The following is an 8173-nucleotide window of genomic DNA, read 5'->3' as shown; positions in this document are numbered from 1 at the left end:
ACCACAATACAACTCGCGACCGCGCGCGCGACGCGCGCGAAAACATTCAATCCGAGGGAGACACCCCCGGAGCAAAACTCCACGAGACACCGCTAGAAGCCGCATGAAAACAATAACATTCTCGGAATTGAAAAACGGTGAACTACAGTATAAAAGGGAGCGGAGATAAGCCAACTCTGCGAATCGACTCCAAAGATAATTCCTAGTGACGTATCGAGGACTCATGCGCACCAGCAAGCCGCGAGCAGTTGTTACGCCGAGGAGACAACCCCGAGCGGAACCAGCAGACGGAGTGCCTTCCTGCGACGAGACCAACACCGAGGATCTACCGAGAGCAGTCAGCGAGATCGTACCATTCGACGAGGGACCAAAGCAGTCGGCGGATCCTACAGAGAGCGGAGCTGCGGCAGAGCCTACAGAGAGCGGAGCGGCGACTCCCGATCCAGTGCCAGCAGAGACAACGACTCGACGAGGCCGACCACACCTACGCTGCATCGAGTACCGGCCGTGGCAGCTACACAAGATCGAGCTCTCTCCACCTCGCTTAACGCGACCACCGCGGATCTTCATAAGCCCGTGGGATCTACGCGTGCGGCGCTTCACCAGCCCACGTTACATACAAGCACGCCTGTTCTCTCCGGTCTCGCCGTTGCCACCATCGCCGCGATCTCCACCACGCACGGGAAGGTGTCAGACGACGCAGACCGCAGCCGCGGAAGTACGCTCGCAAGGCACGCAAACCAAAGGCTGGACTACGAGCGAATCTGAATCCGAGCCGGAACCGGAGTGCCCATACGGTCCTATTAGGGTGACCATTACGGCCCCTCACATATCTTACCGAGAGCGTAATCTAAACTACCGCGCTTCTCGGTAGATATATTTTTGCAACGCGCCGCAAGGCGCACTAACTCGATCTAAAACAAACACTGTATTGTAAGGAGGTCTCCCGCCGACTTTACGTCTATTTTGCCGGGCCAGGTGGCCGTTGCCGAGGGCCGGGATTTTGAGAGGGGAAAAGAGATCACTCGGTAGAGATCAACTAAGGCGTTTTATTTTCGGTAGAACTGTAACACTTTAACTGAGAACACTCGCAGAGCGTAGCGACGCGTGCCACGTTCCGTCCCGGCGGCGAGTGCCGCGTTTCGCTCGCTTCTTGCGCTTCGACCCGCTGGTCGAAGCTTCTCGACGGTGTTCACGCGTTTTCCACGTGAACCCGTGTATCCGTGTTTTTGGCCGTTTCGGTTGGGCCGCTCATCCGCCTGCTCGGCCAGGGCCGGCTCGCCCTGTCGGAGCTGGCGGCCGCTATCTTTCAACTCGGCCATCCTGATTTTCAACTTCGGCTCGAAGTTGCCGGATGATTTGAATTGCCTGAGTTTTGTCGGGTGCAGGGCGCGGATAGATTGGTGTTATCTGTGTGGGGTCGTATCCTCGCCGTGCACCATGACTATGTCGCTTATATGACTCAACTCGAAAGCGAAAAGTGCATACCAACGTATGCAAGCTAAATAATGTACTTACATCAACTTATAACTTACTGAGACTAACACATTTATTATTTATAACTATACTAGCCTTTCGTGATTATTTCAAAACTAAATTTATTACTTACATTCATCACGACTTAGCATATGTTAGAGACAATTCTTAATTAGGCACAGTAGTCCGTGTCTTATCACGTAATAATGTTTTACCGGTTAACTTATTTATGTAAACTTTATACTTTGTCGCCTTTACCAAACATTACGAATATTCTTATTTTTATTTTATTTATATTAGGTATACGGTTATGCTTAGATTGTGAATAACAGTTATTTTATATTATCTAACGTAATTATCTCCCGTATATGTATATACAATCGTCCCTCAATTTATACTTAGAATCAGTCGGTCGGTGTCGCCTCCAGCCTGATCCATGGTTTTAATTTGTCCGCCGACAGTATTGTGTCCAATGGTTTCTGTGTTAAGTTGAAGCCGGGTATGTCTTTCACCACGTAACGGTTGTTGCCCAAGCTTTTATGTATGTAATATGGTCCTTTGTAATTCGGTTTTAATTTGGAATTTACGCCCGGTTTGTTTGTGAGGTTGCGAACTAGTACGTAATCTCCCTCTTTATAAACCGTTGGTTTCGCTAATTTAGAGTCGCGATATTTCTTATTATATTTTCGTAATAATTCGGTCGCGTGTTGTGCCGTGTTCGTGCGATTGATTCTTTCCTTTTCTAGGTCTACGTCTACGCCGACTAGGGCCCGTGTGAATTGGGCCAGTGCGAAATCCGCGTGATTCCGCTGGTCGAAACCGAGGAAAAGTTTCGCGGGACTCGAATTGATTGTTGAATGAAAGGTGTTATTTATTATATATTGGATTGAACCGAGGTTCTTTTTCCAATCTGTCGCGTTGTTTAATGCCTTGGTTAGTGAGCTTTTCAAGAAGCGGTTGACTCGCTCTACTAGTCCGTTCGCCCATGGTGATTGTACCGCAACCTTTCGGTGCATGATGCCGTTTGTTTTAGTGAATTCCGCGAATTCTTTGGACGTAAAGGCTGTGCCTCTGTCCGTAATAATCTGTGTCGGTTTTCCGTACGTAAAAATGATATTATTTAATGCTTTAGCAATTTCTTTCGTTCCCGTCGATTTGGTGTGGAATAACCAAGTGAAACGTGTCAAGGCATCAACCGCTACTAGTATGTGTCGGTAACCGTCGCTCGTTGGTTCCAACGGCCCGTAGTGATCGAGGTGTAACGTTTCAAGTGGCGCTTTTGGAAGGGGGTAAAGGTTCGTTTCGCCTTCTTTAGCGTGGCTGGAACTGTTAGCCATCAGGCAGGTGAAACAGTTTTCGACGTAGTCGTGTATCTTTTTCCTCATAGATGGGAACCAGAAGTTTTGTGCAATGCCTTCAAATGTCTTTTCGACCCTGCAGTGGGCCATCTCATCGTGATGTCCCTTCAGCAGGCTTGGGATCATTGATTCGGGTATTACGAATTTCTTCTGGTTTTCATCCATTTTGTAGACTAGCCCGTCTATTAACGTAAATTTTTTCTTTTCGCTTATTTCTAGTTGTTTACTTAGTTCTAAAATTTTCGGGTCGCTGAGCTGCCGAAATTCGAGTTCGCGTTCCAGCGGGAGCTGGGTGACGTACGCCACGCTACGACTTAAGGCATCGACGTGCGCCATCCGTTTTCCCGGCCGATGCTGCGTTTTAAAATCATAATTCTGTAAGGTGAGTGTCCACCTCGCTATACGGGGGTTAAGATTCGCCTTATTAATCGCGTAGACCAACGCGTTGCAGTCCGTTACGATCAAGAAAGAGAGTCCGTACAAATATAAGTGGAACCGTTCGACAGCTCTTACAATAGCCAGCATTTCGAGTTCATAGCTGTGGTAGCGGGTTTCCGCTTGATTCGTTGCCTGACTGAAGTAGGCGACCGGGGCCCAAGACTTGTCGTGTTGTCTTTGCAACAGCACCGCGCCTAAACCGAGGTTGCATGCGTCCGTGTGTAGTTCGGTTTCTGCCGAGGGGTCGTACAGACGCAGGACCGGAGCTTTTACCAATTCGTTTTTTAATTTTTCGAAGGACTCCTCTTTTTCCAGGTCGAATTTAAATTCAGTTCCTTTTTGGAGCAGTTCATGCAAGGGTCTGGCCTTTATGGCATAATCCTTGATAAACTTCCTAAAATAATTAGTGAGGCCCAAGAAGCGTTGGACTTCGGTTACGTTTCGGGGCCGTTTGAAATGTCTGATCGCGTCTGTGTGTCTTTGACTCAATGAAATGCCTTTCTCGTTCACTATATATCCTAAGAATTCGATTTCTTTTTGTAAAAATTGACATTTGGCATAATTCAATTCAAATCCGTGCTTCCTGAGTTCCGCTAATACTTCGGCCAAAATCGTTAAATTTTGTTCTACTGTTTCCGACGGGACGAGGACGTCGTCGATATAGACGATGACCTTGTCCTGTCTAACGAGCGGGCTGAGAATCTGCATGATGCGCTTTTGAAATTCTGCCGGCGCCTCGCAATAGCCGAAAGGTAAGCGCGTGTACTCAAATTGCCCGTCGGGCGTTGCGAAAGAGAAATATTTCATGGATTTTTCATGTACCTTTATTTGATGGAAACCATCTTTTAGATCTAACAAAGTAAAAATTGATTTTTTGCTCAACCGCGAAAGGCAGTCTTCTATCAAGGGGAATGGATATTTCTGCTTCGCTATCCGGCTATTCAGTGGTCGCAGATCTATGCATAATCTCAGTTTTCCGTTCTTTTTCCTGACAGGTACTACCCGTGCGCAGTACGGTGAAGTACTAGGGCGAATGATGCCGCGTGCGAGGAGGTCGTCGGTGATCTCCCGAATTTGAAGGCGTTCGGCGTGCGCAAATCGCCTCGGCGCGTATGCGTATGTCGATTCATCCTTCAGGTTAACATGTACTGCGTAATCATCTTCAACCGGTACGATATTCTGATTCTGTACTTTTAACAACAAGTTTCTCAACCGTTCTTTGTCCTCGTGATTCACCTCTAATTCGTTTCGGCCTATTGCCTGTTCTAGGGTATTGTCGACTTGATTTTCGTCAATATACATCGGGAGGGCGTCGAATAGATTTACCTGACCTGGAGAGTCTCGAACCGTCGGTGTGTAAACCAAGGTTAACTTGTGTTTTTGTAGGAACTCCCGACCTAATATAATATCCGCGTCGAACGCGCAGGAATTTAATACAAACAGGTCGACCTCCATGACTTTGTTATTTAACTTTGGTATCGTTAGATCCGTTTGAATTATCCCTTGTATCTCTAAAGTGCTATTACTTAAATTTCTTAGTTTTCTATCCAACGGTTTGAGCTCTGATTCAAATGGCTTTAAGAATTCCGTATAAATTTCGCGTTTTACAAGTGAGACTGGGCTTCCTGTATCTATTAAAGCTAATAGATCGTTCGCCTTACCCCTTAGACTGGATATTCTTACGAATGGGCTGTCGACGACCAATTTACTGGCTAGCTCGTGCACAGCTGCTACCGACTCTACCTCTTCCTCCTCGGCCGTGACGTTGGCTGCCGTCGTCGATGCCGTGGTCTGCCCGGGGGAGCCTGAAGATGTCTCGTTCCTCTTTAAGGTAGGGCACTCGTACCGACGGTGTCCTTGCTTCTTGCAGTAGAAGCACGTCGGTGTGTTTCTGCACTCCTTGTGGTGATGCCCTTTCTTGGCGCAGTTTTTACACGGTAGATCGCTCGATTTGCTGTCCGTGGTGCTGCTTCCGTTGTTTGACGTCGTCTTTCTCTCCGTCTCGGTTACCCCTTCGGTGATGTGTCTCATCTGCTCGATGAATCCTTCGACAGTTCCGGTCGGGATAGACAGCGCCGTTGCTCGTAAGGAGCTTTGAGTGATTCCACCCACGAGCAAATGTATGGTGTCTCGCGCTGGTAAGTCCAGTCTATGTATTAGCGCCAATTTCTCGATGGCATACTGGTCAAACGTTTCCTTGTTCGGGGCCCATTTCCTGGCCTCGATCCTTTGCATTGCTTTGTAAAAGGGGATTTTTCTTTCGAACATTTTCAGGATTTCTTGGCGCAGCCCGTGCCATGATTCGAGAGCAGGTCCGTCTTGCATCTCATACCACTTGGCGGCTGCACCTGTGAGACGGCTGGATGCCGCCAGTAGAGTTGTGCCGTCCGTCGCTCCGTGGATCCGTGCGACGCGGTCTACTCTTCTTGCCCATGCTTGAACGTTGTCGTCCTCTGTGCCTGCGAACTCGGGTATCTGTGTGGCCAGACATTTTACCGCGCTTCCCGACGGTAGGCCTTCTCCTGTTTCCCGGTTCAAGTAACGATCGTTCGATCCTGAGTAGAGCTGATTGGGGCCCGGCTGAGTATGGTTCGCCCTTGTCGTCTGTTCCGTTCTTGCTTGAGGCGCTCCGTGGCTCTGTCCTGATGTCGGTGTCAGAGCCTGCATCAGTTGCGTGAGCTGTTGTTGCTGTTGCAGGTACATTTGTTGTTGCTGCTGGTGAGCTTCCTGTTGGAGGCGAAGTATGCCTTCCATTGATGCTAGCACCTGTCCTAGAACGCCGTCGGTCGCCCACTGACCGGTTTCTGGTGTGTTCCGTGTTCCCATCGACGGACTTTGCTCCGTTTTCCGTGCTGCTGGCGGTGTGCCGTCATCCGTTACTCCTTTCTCTATGTGTGACATTATTCTGTCGATTATTACCTGGCTTCCTCCTGTTGCAGGTAAACCGAACTTGAGAGCTTCCTCTCGGAGTTGCTCCGGAGTAAGGAGTTCCATCGTGCTCCTCTCCATTTCCAATCCGTGTCGGGTCCGCACGTCGTTGCCCGACTCCGTTGCTGGCCGTCGCTTGGAGTCGTGCGTTGTTCGTGCGCCACCGTCTATACCGTCTTCCTCTAATGAAGCGTGGCTCTGGTCCGCCTTCTGAATCTCACACACCTCTCGCCATCCCACTTCTGAGTTGTAAGGAGGTCTCCCGCCGACTTTACGTCTATTTTGCCGGGCCAGGTGGCCGTTGCCGAGGGCCGGGATTTTGAGAGGGGAAAAGAGATCACTCGGTAGAGATCAACTAAGGCGTTTTATTTTCGGTAGAACTGTAACACTTTAACTGAGAACACTCGCAGAGCGTAGCGACGCGTGCCACGTTCCGTCCCGGCGGCGAGTGCCGCGTTTCGCTCGCTTCTTGCGCTTCGACCCGCTGGTCGAAGCTTCTCGACGGTGTTCACGCGTTTTCCACGTGAACCCGTGTATCCGTGTTTTTGGCCGTTTCGGTTGGGCCGCTCATCCGCCTGCTCGGCCAGGGCCGGCTCGCCCTGTCGGAGCTGGCGGCCGCTATCTTTCAGTATATACATGTACATATCTGTAAATATATCTCTATTCACATATCTCACTCTCGTCTGTATAAGCGGACCTCACTACTGCGATCCTCCACCAGCGAGCGAACATTTCCTTCTGCGCAAACGACAACGGGCTAACCAGCCCCCATACTCACAATCAACCGAATCCATCTTTATGTGGCCTCGAGTGTGAAACATATTGGAAAAAACAATATGAAAAGCTGAGTGATTTATTTAAGAAACGTGAAAAGACTCATGATTCTGTTTTAAGAAGATGTAATAAGTTTAACAAAATTCTTATAGAAAAGGTGAGAAGATTGAATAGAGAAAAAATAAGTCAGTCTAAACAACGTGTAAACACCAAATTGCACTCAATAATTAAAAAAGTATTCACTGATGATCAAATAAAATCATTGATGAAGAAATCAACACGTGGCTCTAAGTGGTCAGACCAAACTATAAAAAAAGCAATTCGACTGAGAATAGCTTGCGGAGTAAATGGATATAAAGAACTGTTGCAACAACATATTCTTTTGCCAGCAGTGCGTACGTTACAAAAAAGATTAGAAACACTCCACTTTGAAGAAGGGATTTGCGAAGAAATTATAGATATTTTCAAAGAAAAAGTAAAGTGCTTTGATGATGAAAGAAATAAAGATGCTATGATTGCACTAGATGAAATGAGTATTACTAGTGGAAATCAATTTGATCCATCAACTAAAGCATTTTGTGGAAACAGTTCATTCCTCAATAGCAAAGGCAACACTGGGAAGAAATAGAGATCCGTAAGAAATATGTAGTTTCGTTTATTAATAGTATTTGAAGTACGTCATTGGTATCAAAATTATTGATTAACTGAATAAATAAACCATCTGCCAGCCTAAGTCGTCTAACAATTCTTTTTATCGTTTAACATTTACTGGCGATTCACATTCTTAAGTTGTTACAATAGGATATATTTGTAGTTACTTCAAATACTATTAATAGCCTAAGTCGTCTAACAATAGCCTAAGTCGTCTAACAATATCCTATTGTCTCTTAATCTATCTTTTACTATCTAATCTATCTAATGTAATCTATATCATTCTTTAGAAAGAGCTTCGCATGCATTGGTAATTATGTTAGGTGGATTTAGCGCAAGATGGAAACAAGTTGTAGCGTTTTATTTTACTCCAAGTGGCTATGATGGATCTCAATTAAAACCTATTATTTTGAACATTTTTAAAAAAATAGAAGCAATTGGCTTATATATTCACGGCATAACTTCTGACATGGGATCTATCAATCAAGCTATGTGGCGAGCATTTGGTATTGGAGTTTCTCGCTATTCTACAATAGAAAATTCTATCT

This window comes from Vollenhovia emeryi, unplaced genomic scaffold (assembly GCF_000949405.1).
Source record: "Vollenhovia emeryi isolate VEMERY1.0 unplaced genomic scaffold, V.emery_V1.0 DF940126.1, whole genome shotgun sequence".
NCBI classification, from domain to species: Eukaryota; Metazoa; Arthropoda; class Insecta; order Hymenoptera; family Formicidae; genus Vollenhovia; species Vollenhovia emeryi.
The sequence above is the reverse complement of the archived record's forward strand: the minus strand, read 5'-3'. Positions refer to the sequence as shown.